The sequence below is a fragment of the Mauremys mutica genome, chromosome 7 (genome assembly GCF_020497125.1).
Source record: "Mauremys mutica isolate MM-2020 ecotype Southern chromosome 7, ASM2049712v1, whole genome shotgun sequence".
Lineage (NCBI taxonomy): Eukaryota > Metazoa > Chordata > Testudines > Geoemydidae > Mauremys > Mauremys mutica.
The window spans coordinates 79,835,208-79,857,874 of NC_059078.1; the positions used below are offsets into that span (position 1 = coordinate 79,835,208).

The window sequence follows — 22,667 nt, forward strand, 5'->3', positions numbered from 1 at the left end:
TCTTAATAGCTGCCTTTCCCCCCTTCATAATCTGTTGCTTCACAGGCAGCTTCTTCACCAAAACCGTCTCTGCTCCTGATTCAGGAAAGCATTCCTATTAAGGAGAGCACTTCAGCACATGATTAACAAAATGGACTTACGTTATAAGTGCTTTCTTGAACTGGAGCAGTTATTTGTCAGATTCTTCCTGAAATCAGACTACACTGGAAATATGTATTAATAAACTATGTTTCTGCTGAAGGAATAGAACAGGTATGTAAAAAAATGTATCATTAGAACAGACAATTTCACATTTACTTCATAGCAACTTGACTATACTGAATTGTTCTGCTATTTCACATGGGTTTCTCTAAGTAAAAGTAGTGATTCTCCAAGGATCTTGGCAACTGTTGCAAGAAATTGTGCCAATTAGTGATTGCTTCCAAGAATTTAAAAATGGGTTCTCTGAAGCCAAGATAACAGATATCACATTCTTTTACTGGAACTAACTGCAGATTAAAACTTGTTTGGAAAGTAAATGATATTCTGTGTCCAACAATATTTTTCCAAAGAGTTGCATTATCAGGCCTATTTCAAACTAGGCTTTGACTCAGAGGATTTTTTAACCTCTTGCATTGACAACCATCAGGGATGTGGTTCATGAAACCAACTGGAAAATCCCTTTGCATCCATATAGTTTTGTGATCAGCTTTAGTATTAGATTTGAGAATCATATATGCTGAAGACAAGTCTTCAGCCATGTTCAATGCTATCAGTCTGTTGTAAGTAGCAGTATGAAAAACAAAGGCTACTTTCAGTTATTACTATTATTTTATTAGCATTGAATAGCAAAAGATAAACCTTCTGCCCTTTTTGTAGCTAATATTTCTAATGAACGAGTAAAGCCTCTAGGATCTTTTGAAAATCCGTCTTAAAGGAGGTGTGATAGAGTGGATTCTGGCTGGAACATGGTATATTAATGCAGTGTGTTTGGACACACTGAAAAGAACCCTATTCAAACAGAGAAGGAATCCTGATGTTCCAAGAAGACTGGAAGGAAACTGGGCCCCTGTCTGAAGTTTGGTGTTGTCAAGCACAGGAATACAGGGTAGATCCGCCCTTAAGAACAGGTATTCGTTGAAATTTTATTTATGTATCGAGGTGTCAAGCACAGCTAAAGTGATTGCTCCACCAGAACACACTTAAGTCTGCCTACTTGTGGGGAAAGGGTATTAAAAGATCCAGAAGCGTTTTATTTTCTTTCAGTGCGGACTTCAAGATGACTAAATCTGAGGTAAATGATCAGATAATAGCAGAGTCTGTAAGGTAAGGGACACCCCCAGTTAAAGGTTTCCTTATGAGCCTCCTTGGAGCTTACAGTGGAGATGTGCTGAATTAGCAGCCTTCCTTAGTTGCCTTAGCTTTACCCCCTCTCCAGCAAGTACCTCTCACCTTTTATGATTGTGCTGGCCCTCTTCAGTCTCATCCCAGTATTCCAAGAGTTGCAACTTGGTGGACTTTTCACCACTGGTGCACTCTGCCAGGATCTGCACCAGCAACAGCCAGCATATACCTCCAGGAGTTGGAATCTTTAGAGAAGTTGTAACACACCCTAAAGATACACATCTTGCTTACCACCACCTTCCCCACAATGTTTTGAATCAGTACTTTGTATTCATTTTGTTAATTGGCTATTATCACTTGGTTCAACTACTCTCCAGACATTCAGTCATCCACAAACATGTTGCTTTATTTACTAAACTACTGAACTGAAAATAACCAGAATTTATATTCATATTCAGAGTTCGAGACAAAACTCAGCTATTCATAGATTTATATTGCAAAAACAGCAGGCATTTTCCATGGGTAGGTAGTTGATGACAATCAATACAAACTCTTATTACAATTTCATTTTATGAATGTAATTATATAATGCTCATAAGCATTGTTATGGATGTGTACCTTTAGAGATCTCTTTAAAATATTTCATCACTATGTCTAATATGGTATTTAATAGTCAGTGCAGTCTTGTGGTTATATGACCTCAGACTAAGTCACCCATGGCAAATATCTCTAGCTCATCACTCAGATTTCCTGTGATGCATTATTTCTATGCAGAAGAAAGTCATGCATCACGAAAATGTGTAAAATGTTTTGTCAATGCTGAACCTGCATTATAATCAGTGACATTAGAATTCAGAAGTACCCGCTAGCTGTTGGGATTACTTATTATTAAACAAGTGGCACTTGAGAGAGTTTAAGCAGAAGTCTATATTGGTTTGACTGAGAAGAGGGTGGCATCATAATTACAATCCTGAAAAACCATGAATTTATAAAAAATAACCAAACATTCAAAGATAGATGTTTAGCATCTACCACCACAATTAGATATTGGGATTAGAAAAAGATATTTAAGTATCACTGAAGTTGTCAGAGTTTACTACAAATTGTTACTTGCAAAGTGTTTGTGCTTTTGCCATCTTTTCCCTTCTGATTTAAATGAGACTTGATAAGGACAGCCTTTCTGAAATTCTCATAATGCAATGCCACCTTGCCAAGTCATAAAATGTCTAAATTCATAAGAAATTTAGTGAGATACCATCAGTCTGAATTTGGCCAAAAGTTTGTAAAAGTAAGCTTTAAAAAAAAACCTGAAAAAAATCTATGAATTTCTTAACTAATGGAAACTGTTGTTTTTAAATGAAAAGAGTATCCATCCAGTGTGTGAAAACTGAATCACAGCATTGTGCCAAGTGAGAAAGAACTTGAAACTGAGCTAAATCTGTGAGCACAGTATGACTCCCTGTTGCTGCACATAAGCAAGATAACACTGTTATGAACCTCAAAACAGGCTTTGTTGTAATGACCTAATTAAATGGGCCTGTAACAGTTTTAATTCTAAATTCCCTTTTTTTGGTGGCTGTATTTTAAAATATACTTTGGCTTTGTGTTAAATTTTCCTTCCATCTTGCTCCTTCCCTCCCCTCGTCTCCCCCAGAACAGGGAAAAGAAAATACTTTGTAGACCTTAGATAATACACATGGATCTCATTTCATTGTAACTTTGGAAATTCGTACCGAAAACTCAGATTGTATCATCATAACAACAACAACAACAACAACAACATGATCCCTAGTTCTCCATAGAATTGTGCTGAGGAGAATGTCAAATATGCAACATTATTGTAAAGTCCAGGGGCGGCTCTAGGAATTCCGCCGCCCGAAGCAGGGCGGTCACCGGTCCCGCGGCTCCGGGGGACCTCTTGCAGACGTGCCTGCGGAGGGTCTGCTGGTCCTGCGTTTCCAGTGGAGCATTACTACAATTTGTAGTAAACTTTCGTGAGAGGTGCTAGGCTCTTTTTAAGCTAAGGTTGAAGCTAATTTCATTTTAAAACCAACTTTCAATCCACCCAAAACTAGACCCATCTACTTGAAACTTCAACTTTTTCTGGTAAGTTTCAAACAAATTACACAAGGTATTTTGAAGATATGGGAGTTCAAACACTTTCCTTTTATCTGCCTTTCAAAAGTTTTCTCATAATGCTTGACCCATAAAATCCAGAATTGACCTTGCTGTGCTACACGAGTAGAGTATAACTGGCTTTTTGGCAGGGGGAGGGAAGGGGGGGGACAGCAAGAAGCTAGATAGTAACAGGTTTTTGCATAAATACCAAAACAAGCACAATTTAAAGAAAAAAAACCTAAGAACACAATATACTATATGTATCATACACTGCTTGGCATGCCTGTAACCAACAAAATTGTATGAAGTCTGCTTGGAATAGATGAGGGTGGCCATAGTGAGAAGTGACAGACAAGGAACCACTTTGGAGACAAGGGACTCCTGTCTGGAAGAACTAGGAAAACTACATAAGTTTGGGAAGAATGGCTGGGAGAGTGCAAGAAGAGGAGGCCATCTGGATTGGAATACATTCCATCCATGCACGGCTTCCAGTTCCGAGGTCCACCAGAGTCCCTGTGTTATTTATGTCTGCCAGCTCTTCTGTTTCTGAGAAATTCGTGAAGTATTTTTGAAAAACAAAGAAGTTCCCAGGCCAACCTTCGCCCCCCCCCCAAAGCACAATCCTTTAAATTGGAATTAATTTTTCATATATGCCAGCAACCTCTTTTGAAAAAAAGCAAAAGAAAACCCTAAGAATATTTAAATGGAAAAAAAAAGTCTTCATGAAAGCACAGAAATTCATCAACTTTAAAACAAAACAAAGCATTAGAAACTGTGGGAAAGCAAATTAATGGTTTCATAAGTACATTACTCCAATACTGTCTCCACAGTGAGCTCTATTTTTTCCATATAAATCTCATGTCATGATCACCCCTTAGAAGGTTTGTACATATATAGGGAATGAGATTTTCAAAAGGGCTAAGGGAGTTTGGCATCAAAATCTAATGGAAAGTTATAAGTTGGGTGCCTAACCCCCTTTTGTGCCATGAGAATCTCCCCCGACACATTAACTCTATACCTTATTATACTTGTATAATTAGCAGCACATGGAATCTTTGTGAACAGTAGAGCTGGCTGTCTTATCAGGAATTTGTAAATGTATATCTTTCCACAAGCTGTGTATTACCATAAAAAGCTTGGAGTCTGCACAAGTACCATACAATTACTAGTAAAGAGTTGAACTTTTGCTAGTCACGGAAGAGAGGAACTAGTGTGATGGATGGATACGGCTGTTTCCATCTCTGATTGCTTTCACCATGGAGATCTGAAGGCACAGTTAAAGTTGCTTGGATGATATTAACTGCTTTTTCCATAGTTTCCAAAGTGGTGCCTTAACTGTGAATTTAGATGCTTTCTAAAGTGGTTTTTTTTTATGGCAATGCTTTGGTTTAGCTCTTATTTTTTTGACAAACTAGTGATACATCTGATGAATATTGACTCCATTTAACAAGGTTGTTTTTGTTTGTTTTAAAATAGACTTGTCAGTATAATCACATTTTGTAATTCCAATTATGTCATAATTGCATTTTACTTCACAAGACTTGCCATGTGAACTCATCAATATACCACATGGCAGGTGTAACATTGTGTAAGAAACCAATATTGTGTGTGTTGCTCAGTAGCTATTTTTCCAGCCAGCAGCAGGATCTATTGTGAAGGAATTATACCATGAATGTGTGTACTGGTATACTGTATACCAATCTCTCATACAAATTACCAGTAATAGAAAATACACAGTAACTCTGAAGTCACGTTCAGGTCAAGGTTCTATGTTAGTGCTGGCCCACTTTATTTAAACTATCAGGCATTTCTACTTCATTACATTTCAGGACTGCAGGCTTAAATGGTATTCCTGCATAGTTCACCTCAGCAGGAACCAGACCTAGATGTGCTTCAGTGACTCAACTGTCAATATTGTCAACATTTAACTTTCCCCTCCTTAAATTACCAGGAAGGCATAAAAGCCTGCCAACGTTCTTCAAATGGGACTTGGCAACTGTGCCGAGAAATACTTAAGAAGTTTCTCCTTTCATGTGAAATTATTTTAATTTAGTAGATTTTCTGAACATCACATTACTGTACCTGCCACTGATCGTGTGTGTGTATGTCCGTGCTTGTGCGTATTTATTTCCCCATTATACACTTAGTGTCAAATATCAAATTGTGCACAGCCCAGAGAATCTGATATTTATTCTCAGGGGCACCGGGTGTGGTATTCCACTAATTATGAGTGAGTAATGTTAAATCAAAGGACAAAACAGATTTCTGAAATAACCAAGTTATTTGATCAGTTTGCTTAAGAAAATGGAAGGGAAATAGGGTCACAGTGAGACACTGTTGCTGGCAGACAAACAAAACAAATTTCAAGTTTTGCAGCAACCATCACAGATTTAAAAATACTAGTTAATTTCATCAGTATCAGACAATGAGAGCACTTCCTCTTTTAATGCAGTAGGGAAAAGAGTGAAAAACCTGATCCATATGTATATGCACCCTTGAAGCACACACTACTGAAGATCAGATAAGAGAAAATTAGAGTCATATACTGATTTACTTGTTACTATTTTTTGCCAGACATTTGGGAGGGGAGAAGTCCCACACGGTATTGTGTAGGAAAAGGTGTAATGCTACATTAAAGATGTGTTTTAATTAATTTTATCTGAATGATTTTAATTAAGGACTTTACCACAGTTATTCCTCCTTAGGATATTAATTTGTTATTCTATGTCACTCAACATATCTTACTGTTTCATGGTGATGTGTGCTAACTGTTTCTTCATTTGATTATTTTCTTAACTATTTGAAATTTGTAACTAATTATTTTACTATTCATATTTCCCTTCTACTTTTGTGAGTGTTTCAGGCTTTTATGCACTGGTCCAATACCACGAAAATGTTTCCAAAGTGGCCAGGTGCAATATTGTACAGTTAACAAAATATTGTACATACTTTATTATGTTTGGACCCAGCAAAACCAACTCATAACAGCATTATTGATTTATTTTTGGACTACGCAACCAAAAATGAACCATTTTTCCTAATGCCATACAATATAATTTTCTTCACTTTTATCCTCCTGGTATGAAGATTGGTATATTTCATTGTTGCATTCATATGAAGGTCTTAACAAATTGACCTTGATGAGCATTAACTGTTGTAAAGTGTATTGAATAGAAAAGCCCAGCTAGCTATCTAGACTTATTTCAATATAATTGGGTAGGTTAATGTATTTACTAGCACCTTCTTTGCTCCCTATTAACATATGTGCTGATAATATAATAATATATTATGAATTGGTTCTTGGAAAGAGCAATCCAAGAGAAACAAGGCTGTACTTAGTACTTGGTGCAAAGGTAATTTGGTCACATATTTTCTTTGAGTTTGAAATTTGTAATTCAGCCTGTTACTTAATAAAATACAAAGAAAGAGAGTGGAAGATAATTTGTAGAGAAAAGCAACTAAGAAAGAGAAAAAGATTACAGGCAAAGAGCTCTACGGTCATGTGGCAAACTACATGAATTCCTGGACTTCCTTAGTTAATTTGTAGCAGCAGAGAGTACTTAAAGGCTGAACATAGCTCTAGAATGTAACCTTAAATAAGTGTTTTATGATCTAGAAACAAAAATCATTCCAAAAGCAAACTCTCCTGTTTCAGCTTTGGATGTAGACAGATGAATCAATCATATGTACAAACATGACTCATGCTGCATCCCTGTTATGCTTAAAATGTTTGTTCTGGCCCAGACAACATTACAAAAAATTGAAGAAGCCTATTTAAGTGGTACCTCCTGAGTTAGAGCAACAGTGCCAGATGGCATCAATGTTAGTTTTAATTTAACATTCAAAAGACAAAGTGCACTAGTTACATTTCTCCTCCAACCAGGTGTTCAGCATATATAATGCATTGCAAGTTCTAGGCCTGAATTTCCTCCATTCCTTTTTTGGGAGCTGATCTGAAGCACATGAATATCTTTCCATTGGCACCATGAATGACACTAAGTGTCTTCATTTTTCCCCATCTTTGTTACAACTAGGTAGGCAGAAATATTAGGATCTAATAGTATTCAAGTAGTCCAATGACAATTTTACATATGCCAAGGTCTTTAGGAATAGTTTGAGTGTTCTTAGTCTTACACAAGACAGTCACAATTCTAATAAGAGATCTAATTCACTTACAAATCTTGGACCAGATTCTGAGCTCCCTTGTACCAGTGTAAATTCAGAGTAACTCCATGGAGCAAATACTCAGCGGGTGTAAATTGCCATAGCTCCACTGCCCCATGGATTTTCACCAGTATACTCAAGATCACCATAGGACTCCATAAGGACTGATACTGCAAAGCTTGAGACCAGACTAATTAATAAGAGGTCACAAGTAAGTGAAAAGCATTGATCTATGGATCAGAACTAAAAGGTCCTTTTTTAAAAGAAGGAGAATGCTCTAAGTCTCTATACTGCCCCCCCCCCCTTTTTTTTTTAGTTTCTACAATAAACTGGTTCATTGCCTTCATGGACCTGCAACATTCTTTGTATGCAGTTGCTTTTAGTATGTACTAGAAGTCCACAAGCTGCAACACTCCTCATCTATAACAGTTTAGATGTCCATATTCTATCCACACAAGCACATTTAGTCCTGTAAAACTCTTGCCTAGAGCACAAAAAAATTCTAACGTACATTGTAAAAGTAATTACACTGGGACCCTTATAAAACTAGTGCTCCTTAATGAATGTATTCCTTTGAAATCCTTATAATGGGGATGCACATTAAGTTTGATTGCAGTCTCATAATTTATAACAATACTCAGCTGCTTCTATGGCAACTTTTATTAAAGTTTAATAGTGACAGATGCTAAAAACTCTCATTCTTGCTGACTTTGAGCCAACACATAAAAAAAAAAAAGTAACTGCAGTCTGATGTAGCAAGAAAATGATAGACTTCTTATTGAAAATTTGGAACTAAAGTAAGAGAAATACAAGAGCTTTCCTACAGTCCATTTGGGATTCTAGTTCCTCTTCCCCTCTTCTCTCCCCAAGTATTTTGACTGTAATAAAACAAAAAGTAAGCATTCTTTGAAATGATCTTTGGGATTTCTCTGTATCCAGGCAGCACGTAAAATTTCAGTGCCTCTTTTTATTTAAACTGCTGTCCGAGTCCTTGTTACTGTTGGCTCTTTCCAAGCAAACCTATTGCATTATGGAGCTTTTGCCAACAAACATTTGGATTTCTTCCTTGTAGAGTTATTCCCAAGCCCTTCCCTGCCTAGTTCCCACAGTGCTTCATTAGCTGAAGAACTGAAAATACATTTTGTTTGTATAAGGGTAGATATTAATAGAGAGAGTCTATGCTCATTTCTGCTGTACCCTGCTGAGGATGTGTAAAATTACTTGCCTAGTTAGTGCATGGGTCAAAAGCTTCAGTTAATGGCCACTGGAAAGAAGTAGGAATAAATATTTAAAATGGGACAAGAAGAACTAAATTAGGGCTGGTTCCTCTGAAAAGCATATTAATGTTGACTACTCTGTGGTTCATCTTTCCAACTCCCAAAAAGAGAGTCTAGGGTTGAACATAAACTTTTTTTAAAGACGTGTCAGAGTGGGTACAACAAAGAAGAGTTATTGGGTTTGCTCTGGGCAGACTGATGGCCTTAGAAAAGAAATATCACTCCCTCTCTGTCCCTTTATTGGTAATAGACATGGTGTAAATGCAGGTGATTCCTGGTAGGGAAAGCTAGAGAACAAGAAACACCCGAAGTTGGTGAGGCAGAGAGAATGAAAACAATGCCAGGTGCTTTGTTGCAACGAAATGGTGAATTCTGCCACTAAAAGAGAATTCTGCTACATCTTGGAAAAATGCCAAGTTCTGGTTCCTGGGGAGTTGCCTTGTACTCTCCCCTCTGCCCCTCATTTGTTTGTATCTAACTGTTGTCTCTGGTCTTGTACTTAAATCAGATGGGTTTTGGAGCAGGGACCATCATTTTGTTCTGTATTTGTACAGCACCTAGCACAATGGGATCCCAGTCCATGACTAGGACTCTTAGGCACTATGGTAATACAAATACATTCACAGCATCTTAGGGATCCCTTATTGTGTGGCAGTCTGGGGCCAGTTTAACCCCAGTAGAAGTTAAAGCAGCTCTGAGACTGCTCTAACATACATCCAACTGCCTATAACCACAAAGAGTCATTTTCAGCCTGCAGGAATAGCCTTCGCAGAAAGGCACCATAGCCCTGCCCTTTAGGGCAGAGAATGTGGGAGTGTGACATAAAGTCACTGCTGCATCTCTGTGTCTCACAAGGAGTTCCCATACCATCCCCATTAAGCATGACTAAGGGTCAGAAAGACAATACCGGCACAGGCTGTATTCTCTTGTCAGTGCAGTCCCACTCTTCCCCGCCCCCCCTTTGCCCAGGGGCAGCTGCAGCCAGAGGAAATCTCTCTAGTACCAAAATTCCAATGGAGCCTTGTAGATTTCTCCAGGATCCACAAGGGGATACCAACTTTGGAGCAGGCCCCTCAGCCTTATCTAGAGGAAGACAAACCCCATTCACCTAAAAGATGGAGCAGGGGAGTCTAAGCATATTCTATAGTGCAGCTAAATGACAGTGGAGTGCTGTGCACTGTACAGCTGCAATGCAATTTTTTAAAATCCTTGTTGAGAATTCTGGCAACTGTATTTAAACAGATGTTCAGCCCTCAACATCCACAAACAGGTAGATATGATCTTCATTCTGAGCCCCTAAGGATACAGCCCCAGCAGTACTCTGCAAACAAAGCGGTGTCACTTCATGTGTGTTTCTGCAGACAATGACCCTCAGTAGGGCTGCAGATTTGACAGGGCTTTTTTAAAAAAAAAATCAAAACTTATGAAGCAGCCACTAAACCATGACTTTTACTAAATTTACTGTGCCTGCTCTGTGATTTTTGATTTTAAAAATTCCCTGACAAATGAAATTCAACTCTACCTCTTTAAAATCCTAGCAGACCCATGACCTTCTCCTTCACCACTGCCAACACCATCACCTCCTCGCCCACTGAGGGGGCACTGGTCACCTTCAGCAGCACCCTCTGCCTGGCACCATGACCCGAATCCCAGCACATGGAAGAGGTGACACCTCAGCAGGGGCGGCTCTACCTTTTTGGCCGCCCCAAGCAGTCATGCGCGGGAGGCGCCCCAGAGCCGCGGGAGCAGCGGACCTCCCGCGGGCATGACTGCGGAGGGTCCGCTGGTCGCGCGGCTCGGCTGGACATCCCACAGCTGCGGACGGTTCGCAGGTCCGGCGGCTCCGCTTGAGCTGCCGCAGTCATGCCTGCGGGAGGTCCACTGGAGCCGCGGGACGAGCGCCCCCTCCGCAGTCATGCCTGTGGCAGGTCCGGTCGTCCCGGGGCTCCGGTGGACCTCCCGCAGGCATGACTGCGGCAGGTCCGCCGGCCCAGCCTGCCGCCCCCCGGGAAAGGGCCGCCCCACGCGCATGCTTGCCGCGCTGGGGTCTGGAGCCGGCCCTGCACCTCAGGGGTGGGGCTGGCTGCAGTACAAGCCTGACCCACGTTCACCCTGTGCAGCAGCAGCTCCTGTGTCCCACAGGGCTGGGTCATGGCTCCCCACTCTGGCACTGTGACCTGGAACCCAGGAGCACAGTACCATTCTGGTTTGACCCAGCCACACCATCGTCATGACTGCAGCAGGGCGGTAGTGGGACAAATTCAAGTCATGGTTTTGTGATCTGGTACAAATGGTTGCAGGGCCACTCACTAAAATTTGCCCTGGAATCTATGAATTGGTCTTGGATCCATGAAACCTGTGTGGGACTACGACCCTGTGCACCAGCTCACACCACCTGGAGTGGGAAGCCAGGCTGAGCCCTGAGGGACACAGGAGCTGTTGCTGCAGCATGAGCTCACTCTTTGACACTCACCCTTCAGAGCCTCCCCTCTGCACCAGGCCAGCAACCCACCTATGGCTACGCTTTCCTGCGTGGAAGTCATGGACAAACAGAGCAGTCATAGTAACTGGGACATTTTCTTCACTGTGACAGACCCACAGCCCTAACCATTAGACATTTTAAAAACTGGAAACCAAAACAAAATAATGCACATTTTTACATAGCAGAGCATTTTTTCAAATAAATCTTTTTAATATGACCAAGTAGAGATTTGTCATGCTCAATACAGCATGAGGACTTTTGGAATGAGTTTTTGCATTCTGTAGAGCGAGCCAGAAAACTAACCAAATGCTGAAACTTAGGTCTAGTCTGCATTAGAATGGCTACAGCGGTTATGGTTCACATAACATTGTTTACATGCTAGCCAACATGTGAGGAAATAAATTATTAGGAAGCCCATTCTGGATTGGACAACCAAAGCATGTGCTCATAACCTGTTTCAGTGGAGACTAATACATGGACTCAAATATGGTCCAAATGCTGACCAGATGTATAATATAGTAAGTCCACTTGCAGACAGAGATACGCTGGGGCAAACAGTATAGTACAGGGGTAGGCAACCTATGGCACGGGTGCCGAAGGCGGCACGCGAGCTGATTTTCAGTGGCACTCACGCTGCCTGGGTCCTGGCCACTGGTCCGGAGGGCTCTGCATTTTATTTAATTTTAAATGAAGCTTCTTAAACATTTTAAAAACTTTATTTACTTTACATACAACAATAGTTTAGTTATATATTATATACTTATAGAACGAGACCTTCTAAGAACATTAAAATGTATTACTGGCACGCGAAACCTTAAATTAGAGTGAATGAATGAAGACTCGGCACACCACTTCTGAAAGGTTGCCGACCCCTGGTATAGTACATGGTGGCAGTTTCATTGTTGTCATAGCATGCATAGAGATACACCTACTTTCCCATTTACTGTTTTTAAACAAGAGCAAAAACAATTCTACTGGGTATAAGTTTCAAAGACCCACAAATTGCAAATATTCAGACAGAATAAAGTAGGCAGGTGGTGGTTATCTGTAGAGGGCATGATGTAGAGAATACTGAAGTTGGTGGAAAGACTCAAATTGACTTGAATGGTTTTTGGAATAGCCCCGGAGAGTTTATATTAGGACTGCATGAGAATATCCACCTCAGTTACTTATAAACAGTATTAATTCACTGATTGGCTGAAGGGGAGTGTTTTTTTTCTTTGAATGCAGATCTAGTGAAATGCAACCTAATTTATTTTGACAAAGTGGAGGATGTAGTGGGAGAAGACAAATGTATTACTGGTGCATTAATAAGATTTCACCTGGATATTATTGCTTCAGATGGTTAAAAACAAACTTCTCTGATAAGAGGAAAGAGTTTTGTGTTGATGTACTTCTTTATATGGAGTGAGTCAGTAAATGTTTAAAAATGGTTGTCATAATGGCAGTTTATTTGAAAAGGGGTTTTAAGTGACACATGGAAGATTAGATGAGGTTCCTTAACTTAAACAAGACATTTAAATGTCTGGTGATTACATAAATTTTCCTTTCTCTTTCCTTTGCCCTTCTTGAGACTTTCAAAACATGATCTGAAAATATAATCCAGAACAATGTGTCAAGAGGGTTTGTTCATAAGCATGTCATGTTGACATAAGCAAACCCTTTTTATTATGTATGTCATGTTTCATATTGTATAGCTTCCTTCTAATCTTTTCTGCAGAATTTTGAGTTCTGCTTTCTCCATTTTGACTGAACTAATTAATGAATTTTAGGTGATTGTAGAATTAAGTCAAAATTTTATTTTAAAAATAGCATTCGCAAGTGGTTATTGTCACTCTAGAAAATGACAAATAGAACATCTTTCTGATGTTCTGACTGCATTACTATATTAATTACTTTGTTTTTAATTGTATAGTATGTTGCATGTTTGGAGGTAGAGAAAATGGTAGATGAGAGCTATATTTATGTACTTATCTTGTCTTCAAGTTAATCTCCTGTTACTAGTCCGGAGCCTTTGGGTTGCTATAGAAACTGCCACAGCCTCCAACTGTGCTTCCTCTGAGACTTAATTGCATTCCGGGTTTCATAAACTGTCTGTTAACCTTAGTCTGGCAGATACGAGCATGTTGCAGAAGAATGAGTTGAATTAATAGTCTAACATGATGTATGCATTTTTCCCATATGTGCCAAATCTCCCTTCTCAGTCAATTAAGCTCATCTGTAAATTATTGCACCATTGCTGATGTGTTGCTCTGTTTGGAAAATGTCAAATGTAAAACATTTTTATGTAATCAGAATAGCCACAAGAGTTGGTTAGATTGTGTTGTGTTTTAATTTTTAAAGGGGCACTGATATGGGGCAGATCCTCATGCGCTGTAAACTGTCATTGATTCATTGAAATCTCCTTATTAAGGCTCTGTAGGGAGGTGCATTTCTTCTGACTATCTTGGTAATTACAGTAAGCTTGTACTGTAAAGATCATCAACTCCTTGTCTGCCCAGTATAGGCCAGGTTCTCTTGGTGAAACTAAAGATGTTTTCTTTACGTGAAAATGATTCTCATTTCATTGTCTTCTAATTTAAACTAGTGAACTAAGGGTCTAATCCTGCACCACTAAAGTCAAATGCGAGTTTGCCACTGACTTCAAAGGACACAAGATCAGGCCCTAATAGAGAAAGCCAATCTTAGATCCAATGCTACTCATCCCTAGCCCATTGGAGATGGGCTTTAGTTCTTGCAAAGGGGATAGGGTCTGCAACCCCAAGCATTCAAAAATCATAGTCAGGCCTCAAAATCATGAATTTTTTTAAATGATAATACATTTTGGAGTAATTTTTGTTTGTTTTCTGGTTTGAGACTTTAAGGTGCACTCAAATCACATTTTCAAGCCTCAGAAACCACAAGGGCTGGACATTTCTTTTTTTAGTTGTTTTTTTTTTTAATGAAAAGTTAAGATTCTAACTTAATCACATGAATCCAGGAGCTTGGACTTTAAGAAAACCACCAAATATAATGAAACTTGTGATGCTAATGTGAGAGTTGGCAATACTGATAGTGTCCTAGGCTTCATGAGAAAAACTAGTCCCTGTTCCTGCAGGGAAAAACAAATGATACAATGGTTAAGCTAACTTTCTGTTGATACACAAGACAAGACTGAGTTTCATAAATTCTTCATTCTAAATTGTTCAACTCTATCGGCCAGATTTTCAAAGGTATTTAGGCGCCTTGTGGTATTTTCAAGCGTGCCTATCTGCATCTTTAGTCGCTTAAATGCCTTTTAAAAACTTGCCTATTGTGCTAATGTGATTCAGTATGAGAGTGGTTCATAACTTTTTTTGCTTTCACTATTTGTGCTGTGTGATGGTGGTGTTCCTGCTCCCTAACTAAATAACTGAAGCTCTCATAACTAGGAGGAAAATTTGAATCTGAGGCATGAATTCTTACATAAATATAGCTGGCTGAATGTTTGAAACTTTTGCTTTCTGTGAAAATTCTTGTGAACAAAAAATCACGACAGAAATACTGTGGAAGTGAATCTGTGGATTTTTGTTTTTTTCCCCACACATTTTCCTTTTTCTCCTGCCATCTTTCACTAGCCTGCACCTCTTTTGGATACAGCACTGAACATGCATCTGGAAACATAATGCTGGGACCTCATCCTGAACATCTAATCTTTCCTGATTAGCTGCTCCTTTGTCTGCTACACAAGTGATAGCTGGAATTTCTTGCCAGCTCAGTGGCATAAGGAGCTTGTGTATACTAGCGCTTACTTTGGTATAACTTAAGTTGCTCAGGAGTGTGAAAAAGCCACCCCCCCTAAACGACGTAAGCTACACTGACCAAAGAGGCAAGCTCTAACTGCAATAAGATATAAGGTGGTGGAGTCCCCACTCTCAGCTCCAAATTGAAGATACACACTCATGGAATTCAAAGTGCAATCCCCTACTGTCATACTCTTTACTAGAGTAGTAACAGACCTCTGCATGTATCAGAGGTCTGTTAGTACTTTCAAGTCTTGATTGTGATCCTTAGTCACAATTAGCTACAATGAGCTACACAATTTCTGGCAGCTGTTTTTGAGGAACTCTTCCCCAATTTCGTGCTATTCAAACCTGATTTAACAACCTAAACTAAGCAATTAATTGAGCTAAACCATCTAACTTTTTTTTCAGGAATGTTCATTCAAGTATTTACACTCTGAAGGTGCAACTCCCTCTAAAATTTAGACAGTTGTCTCCTACTTGATTGCAGTTGTTTTCTTAAAGAATCAAGGCTATTTCTGCTATCGAGTAAATTTGTGCACTTGTCAGCCAAAGACAGACCTTAAAGACTCAGGGCCTGAAGTAGGTTTTTTACTGTTCAGGCTGATTTTTCATTCATTCATTCAGGCATCCTCCTGCTTTACTCCAGAGAGCATCACCAGACCCTCTGCATTCTTATGCATTCCCTGCACTTTCTACAGCTCTTCATCAAGTCTTGTAGCTTTCAGCATTTCTCTGACGTATGGAATTCCTTTCACCTGTACAGCCAAAGGAACCACACCTGTAGAGATCCCACATGGAGGAACCCTCCCTGCAGGAAGGTACAACCACACAGCAACCACTACCAGCACCAAGAACCAACTGCAACTTCACTCTACTGTCCCCAAACCAGCATGCACAAAGATGGCTCTATTGTCATTAGACGAAGGCTTAGACAGCTGGATGAGGATAAAACTGAAGAAAGTTAAATGAAAGCCCATGGACCACCATGAAAGGGAGAGAAACATGGAAGAATTGAGGAAGAAATGTAATGGGATGTTGAATAAAAGATAAGAATCTTTAACTGAAAATGAGTTGAAGAAAGAAAAAGGAAATGGGACAGAGCCGAGACAAACCAACAGAACCAGAAAGAAATCTATGTGAAAATGAAGTTGATTTATAGTTTTCTGTCAATGTGTTGAACATATGAAGGATTTGGTTGCTGCCCAACATGTCAGACTTTTGTTGAAAATACAAAAAAGACTAAGTCAGCTCCAACCCTCATGCACAGTGTGGAAGATGAGTGAGAAAATATTCACTGTTGCTTTGTTGAACTGAGATGGCATCGGGGCTCCATTGTGCCACAAAGGCAACTCTACTGATTTAAATGGGAGTTGTGTCCTGCAGGGAAGAAGGAGGTCCCAATTTTGAACTCCACATTTAGAGACAGGAGAGTTTCAGGTATGGCACCTTACAGTGAGTGTGTTGCTACAGCTATCTTTGCTCCAGTGGGAACACTTTACACGCCCCTACAAAGCGCTGGTACTTGTAGCTTCTGGAACCAACACAATTTACTTGATCTAAAGGTGTGAGACTGAGAAATCACATTTCTCCCATTCTGTATGTTCTCTTCCAGTGTTCTAAACCAGTTCAATAAAGATAAATTAAGTCATTACTTACTAAAAATCAAAGATTATCTGTTTTATATCTGTCACAAAGAAAAAGCTACTTGCTGTATGCGGATAAGTATAACCATTCATTGATTTATGGACACAAAAACCTTCAAGAGCATTGCAAATCCATAGGATATTCCTAAATGCTGTCTCTTCCATTTAGATCTCTAATGGAATATTTATAGAGTCACATGCAAATAGACTGCACCTAATTGACTGAGGAATACAATGAAGCTCATTAAGATGTTTATTCCAGCAGAAAATCTCTGAAATAAGTTACATTCAAGACATTACTTGGCATGTTTGTTCCTAGTAGGAATCAATCATTTTTTAGCAAAATCACACCTTATTTTGGGGGCAGGATGTTTGAAAAAATAACACAACACTTGGCAGCGGGGTATGGGGTAAGCACAGAAGAATCTTTCCACAACATAAAGGTTGAGAGAAAGTTTAAAAATAAAATAGATCTCTAAAGTATGGCACAGGATCCTGAGGAGGAGACCAAAAAAAAAAAATTAAGAAGCACTCTGTTTACTTTGTTAGTGTATTTATCTCTAGTAGAGATAATTACTGAGTACACAGGGGAGGGCAGGAGTCATTGATTAAAATTAGGAAGGAAACTACTTATTCTAGCCATGCTATTAAATTGGTGTTTGATTGCAGTGATGTATGTTCATTCATCAGAGAAGAATAACCCAAGACTGAGAGAGTATATGAGGGAACTCAGTAAGCTGCTATCAGAACCACTCACTGAAATTTAGAAATTATTTTTAAGTTCAGTTCAGGCAAGGTACCATTATATAGTGCCAATTCTTCCAAAGTGAGGGGTGGGGGTAGGGTGTAAAGCTGGTAAATATGACCTTGTAAGTGTGACCCTCTTGCCTAGGCAAGACACCAGAGGTGAAAGTAAGATGGTACAGTCTGGTACAGTGTACCGGTAAGAAAGTGGCCGCCGGTACACAACCAACCGTACTGGCACTGATGAGGTGTGCAAAATGGGCAGCTGCCCCGGGGCCTAGCGATTTAAAAGGGCTCAGGGCTTCTGGGAGCGGCCTGAGCCCTGGGGCCTTTAAATCGCTGCCTGAGCCCCGGGCAGCGTGGGCCGGGCAGCACTGAAGGGCTAGCTGGGGGAGTCTGGCCCCAGCCCCGCCCCTTCCACCCAAGGCCACACACTTTCCGGGGGCCAAGAACCACACACCCTCTTGCACAGGAGCCCGCCACCCTGCATACCGGTAATTCCTTTAAGTTACTTTCACCCCTGCAAGACACTTAAGTCATTTGAGGTCAAAAGGTAGGATATATACATTTATTAGAGTAAGTTTTGTCAGACAAATCTGGTTGAGGTTTTTTTGGGGGGAGCGAAAAGAGTGAGGAAACATAGAAAGTCAAAAGACATTATCTAGAACTCAGTGAAGCATTATGTGATATGTCACAAGAAATTGGTGAATAAAATGAACAAAAAACTCCCCAGACTACCATTTCCAGCCTGTTATATTGAAGGTACTTCTGCACAAATAGAAAGAATACAGACGGTTAATAGCAAAGGAAACTGTTTTTTAGAAATTGTTCTTTTTAAAAATCTGTTTTCTCATTCTGGCCCATATTTTAATACCCGTCATCTCTGCATGCAACTCCTGCTGCCATCACTGGTCACAATACCTTTAAAAAGTTTCCACTAACAGCTTTTGTGTAATGGTGGTGCAGTCTCACTAGGCCTACATTTGTGGTACTAGCGCCATCTTTTCTGTTGGATCAAAGGCATGATTCTTGTCCTCACATCAAGGCTCTGTACAACTTCAGTCTCTGTTCTGGTTTCTTCTCTCATTCCAGCTCTCTCACCCTTTGCTTCATGCAGGAGGCCAAACTCGCTGCTCCATTTAGTTCCTTTCTCCCACTCTACTTTTCCTTCCTTCCTTCCTTCCTATGGACATTAAAATCTCTTTAATGGTCTCTTCATTCAAACTCCTGGAATTCAAACATACTTCCTTCCAGGAAACCTACAAATGCTAAGCTAACATCAGCTTCCCTTTGTTAAAAAAAGTTAAGTTATAATTTAACACTATCCTGCATGTCTCCTAGAGTTTTATTATTTGATCTTTGTCCATCTTTTAGATTGTCAGCGCATTGTCACAAGGACCATGAGTCCAATTCTCTATTCACATCAGTATGACTCCATTGACTTGGAAAAGTTACACTGATGTAAATCTTTAGCAAGAGAGACCATAAATCAGGCCTATCAAGTCCTTATGAATCTAGCCCTCAAGCCCAAACCTGGGAAGGAAAGAAGTCATATGAATGAATTGTGGGGGCAGGGGGAGGGAGATGCTCCCAGCAAAATATGCAGAAAGATACCTTAGCTGTTCCAAATCTAATTTTCTTCTCACAACAACTGTAATTCATGCAAGTTAAATGTAAAGAGCATTTGTTTTATCTTGTTGTGGATGTCAGAGAAAGGCAGGTGAAAGACTTAGAGGGGAATTATTTTTTGAATTGTGTGGGTGATTAGTGTGGTAGGAGAGAAAATGTTAGAGATAATGTAGAAATTAAAAGTGAATAAAAGAAAGAAGGAAAATTAAGAGTCCACCCCCCCACACACACACCACTTCAAAATATCTAGATGCTAAAATTTAAAAGGACCAAGCAGCAAGGCCTTGAACAGATGGTGCAGGCCCAGCAACAACAGAAACAGGAGCTAGGGTAGATGTAGGAAGAGTCTCCTTACACTCCTCATCCAATCCATCCTTTTAGGTCCAAGCTTAATAACTCAGTGGTCTATCATCTCCAGGTTTCAAAGTCCTCCCACTGCTGTATTGCACCATGGATATTAATGGCATTGCCAGTTTAGAACAAGGTTTGTCTTTCATAAAACATCATGTTACATTTTGGGACAGCAGTCACTAGAATGACAGCATCTGACAGCTCCATTTGCTTCTTTGAATCTCAAAGTTAATTTATGAATAAAGACTAAAACTGGTGAATGGATTTTAATGAATAATGGAAGGAGTGCAACTGGATCTTCCCCTTTTCCTACGTCTGCCCTTTCTGGAGAACTTTAACTGAATAGGTCATTCCTACTATCAATTTCAATTGTTTAAGAGTAGTTGTCAGACTTGGGTACATGGAGAGAAGCTGGGGAATTAAGTTGGTGTTTTAAAACACTTTACAACTATTGGTACAAACAGTATTTTGTTATTTTCTGAGAATTTGTATTTGTAAAGAATTTGATCTAAAGCCAATTGACTTCATGCGCCCAATCCATTGGGATACTGAGTTCCCTCAGCAGCCATTGGATTTCAAGCTATATGAGATGACCACTACAAGAGGAGCAGAACACATTCTAGTTTCAATATCTGAGGCTTGCCCTCATAAGTTGCTATTACCTGGAATGTCACTGGCTTGAACTTCGCCTATTTCTCTCAGAACTTTTCCATTCCCTGATCACCTTCTCTTCCAGCCACCCCCAAAAGTTGTGTTTAAAAAAAAAGGCAATTGACTTTCAAAGCTGATATTCTGGCTATTTCAGGAACTATTGCAGATTCAAGAATCTGAGTCACTCTGCAGATTTTTTTTGTAAATCTCACTAAGTTGCTGTTAGAAGTATGTAAAGCAAAACTCAAAAGTGGGAAAATTTGTACCATACCTGGTCAGCAGATAGGGGATCTGAATTTTCTTGAGCACTAAACTGAAAAGCAATGGGTTAAATCTGCACCTGGTGCAAAACAATGTGGAGCCACTTATTTCAATGGAGCAGTTCTGGCCCATTATTTTCCATTGGGGGGGTGAGGGAGGGGGAAATCTTTCCTTCCCCAAACTCTAACTTTTTATGTGTTACCAAAGAGGCTCAGAGAAGAGGGAGAAGAATGAATTGTGACAAAATGGAAAAGAATTAGTGGGTGGGGGGAAGAAATGGAAATACTATAAGGGTATTTCTATAGTCTCCAGACTGAGTATTCAGCTTACTACATACGTGCTGCAGCAGGGTTAATTAAGGATACTGCAACCTCAGCTCTCCATTTACTTGATATGTTGGCTAGTGTTACAGAGTTAATATGCACAATTTTATCCCTACTATTTACCACTGATTTCCCTCCCCCCCACATTTCTATATATATATATAAATATAAACCCACCAACTGGAGGCTTTAAATACATACCCCATTGATCCTAAAGCCTTCAGCGCACTGGTGGCATGCCAGCCATAGAAAGCTTTTTTTTAAATCCAGGACTAAGATTAGACTTCAGATTTATCTTAGAATTTTTCCCCTAACAGCTTGTAATTAGTTTTCAAAAAAAATCCTGCTGCTTATATTAGAATTCACTAGTCTGAAGAAACCAAGACGTGGAGTTCTTTCCTTCCTTTCCACAGTCTGATGACCTGACCTTCCATATCCTACTTTGTCTAAAAAGTTGCCTTTTCTAGTGATATTGGCAGTGGCAGACCTCTAAAGAGAAGTACAAAAATGTCTTCGCCTACTTATATACAGAAGAGGCTGAAATGCATATAAAAGAGATTTATTTGATCCTTGATGCTGACCCAGTCTCAGCTGCTGCTTCTTTCTTTCCTCCTTTACACAAATGCATCTCAGAGCAGCTTCTGCTGGAGGAGAAAGCGGCAATACGTTTTTTTAAAATGAGTCTAAGTCAGAGCAAAGTGTTGTTAAAATAAAATTAGAGAAAAAGCAACCTTTGCTGTGACATTAAAAAAAATCCCTCTTAATTTTTCCTCATAAGTCAGTATGAACATAGGAGAACCCTAATGATTCGCTTTAGACACTGCATATTACTGAAGAACAACAAGGAGTCCAGTGGCACCTTAAAGACTAACAGGTTTATTTGGGCATAAGCTTTCGTGGGTAAAAAACCTCATCTGAAGAAGTGAGGTTTTTTACCCATGAAAGTTTATGCCCAAATAAATCGGTTAGTCTTTAAGGTGCTACCAGAGTCCTTGTTGTTTTTGTGGATACAGACTAACACGGCTACTCCCTGATACTTGACATATTACTGAAGATTTATTTGACTGTGGTTCATTTCAGCTGCACTGTATTTTCATGTTCCTAGCAAAACATACCAGGCTTCATAAGGAATGATAATTACATGGAATTGGAGTTAAGTCTCAATCCATTTATGCTCTCTGAGATCTGAAAACATGAGACATTCATCACTGCATAACTCCAGGTGATTAGAAGCTCTGGGGGAAGAAAAGTGCAGCTTTCTGTTACTAAGAGTGAATTTTAGGCAGACCAAAAAAGACAGATTGTTTTAGCTCACAAGTCTCTTGGTAACTGAGAAGTTGCTAGAAGTATCCTCATTCTAGATCTAATGAGAGGGGAAAAAAAATATTTTCTTTGTAATATCCAAAATTACTAAGGGCACGTGAAGAGAAAGGTAAACACAGTTCACTGATTATCTAGTGCATAGCAGTTTGTTAAACTGTCAACAGCACAACTTTCTTAATTCACTTAAAACTTTGAACATGCACTAGTATGCTACGTCTAATGGTTAAAGAGGGCAATTAATTAAGTACTGCATTGTAGCAGTTCTACAAACTGTTACTATTATTTCAAATACAAATTTATCTTGCAGGCATCTTAGTAAAGCATCTAAACCATTATGGAATATAAATGGGAGGATAAATAGCTGGGAATGTATTTGCTTATATTGAACATTAAGGCTGTTGAAAGCCAGACTTGGAACACAAATAAAGAAACAGGTCAGGCATTTAAACAAGAAAATATTCTGCTCATCTATCACTTCTCAGGGATTGATTTGGTGGATTTCTTGCCAGACACACAGTGAAATATGCAAAAGTTGGGGCTTTCTTATATAAAAAGCCCTGTGGTTTTGAGTTACGGGAGCAATACATATTGACGTAAGTTCAACTCACAGTTTA

The 22,667-nt window shown here is 39.5% G+C and overlaps 1 protein-coding gene across 2 annotated transcripts in view; it reads right to left on the minus strand.

The window, feature by feature from the left end:
* Window positions 1-22,667, minus strand: part of FAM13C (family with sequence similarity 13 member C) — a 250,496-nt gene that overhangs the window by 185,805 nt on the left and 42,024 nt on the right. The gene's annotated exons all lie outside the window — the stretch shown is intronic.